Below are 1,412 nucleotides of genomic sequence, written 5' to 3'. Positions count from 1 at the left end.
AAAAAAAAAAAAAAAAAAAAAAAAGGCTCAGATGAGCATTAGCATGTTGTTGTTTGAGACAGTCTCCCTCTATTGCCCTGGCTAAGCTAAAGAACAGTGGGGTTATAGCTCACCACAACCTCAAACTCCTGGGCTCAAGTGATCCTCCTGCCTCAGCCTCCGCAGAAGCTGGAACTACAGGTGCAAGCCACCACACCTGGCTAATTTTTTCTATTTTTTGTAGAGATCGGATCTCACTATGTTGCTCAGGCAGGTCTCAAACTCCTGGGCTCAAGCGATCCTCCTGCCTTGGCCTCCCAAAGTGCTGAGATTATAGGCTGGAGCCACCATGCAGGTCCATCATTAGCTTAAGCCCTATTTTCTAATTAAGGTATGTACATGTTTTTAGACATAATGCTACTGCATACTTAACAGGCTACAGTATAGTGCAAATACAACTTTTCTATGCACTGGGAAGCCAAAAAATTCATCTCAGTCAATATATTTGCTCTACTGCAGTGGTCTGGAACCCATCTCGCAGTATCTGAGACATGCCTGTATTGCAGCAAGAGGATTCACATATTACTCTCCAATCTCATTAAGGTGAAAGTGATGAAAGGCAAATTTGAGTCAGTCTGCCATCTTCCAAATCAATGTATTATGACTAGGTTCCAAAATCACCCATAACTGTAATTACTCCTTTTGATATTTAAAGACCCCTTTTCAACATGCCAAGAAAAATCATGAAATTATACCCTACCAAAGCTGGGGGCTTCTTTCACCCTTAAAGTGGAAAGGAATCACTTCCTAAGGAAAAACCACTTCCTTTCATAAAAGGCTAACTCTTAAGCAAACTAGTTAGAACCCCCTTACATATGTCAAACACGTCCTGAATTGCTGTAACTCCGCCACCCAATTTAGCTAAGGCACTTCTGGGGTAGGGACGGCCCCGTCCAGCCCAGGCGGGTCTGCGACTCCTGCCCCCACCTCCGCAGGGCCCCGCCACCAGCTGGCAGAGCCGCCACGCGAACGAGGCACTCGGAGAGCCCCTGGGACGAAATAAAGCAGACTCACTTTTCCTTCATTTGTCTTAAGTGATAGGATTTCCTCGAAAGGCATGTGCAAATCCATCCAGCCCCGCCAAACACTTCCTATCACCTGTCGTCTGATAAGTACCACCGCGCCGCGAACTCTGGGAGAACTAGACCGCGAGCCCGCGGCGGGGCGCCGGAGCACGGCCAGTCGGAGCACCCGGGGTCCCGCGAGTCGGCGCGCGCCGGGGCCCCCCGCTCGCTCCCGGGCCCGCCGCGCCCGCGCGTCCCCTGACGCCAAGGCCCGCGGGGCCGGGGTCGGAGGCCGCCATCTTCGCGCCTCCGCCCGCGCGGCCCTCTCCCGCCCGCACGCCGGCCCCGCCCCCACAGCCCCGCCCTCAC

Source organism: Propithecus coquereli, unplaced genomic scaffold (assembly GCF_000956105.1).
Source record: "Propithecus coquereli isolate 6110/MARCELLA unplaced genomic scaffold, Pcoq_1.0 Scaffold644, whole genome shotgun sequence".
Taxonomy (NCBI): domain Eukaryota; kingdom Metazoa; phylum Chordata; class Mammalia; order Primates; family Indriidae; genus Propithecus; species Propithecus coquereli.
This window is presented reverse-complemented; position numbering follows the sequence as displayed.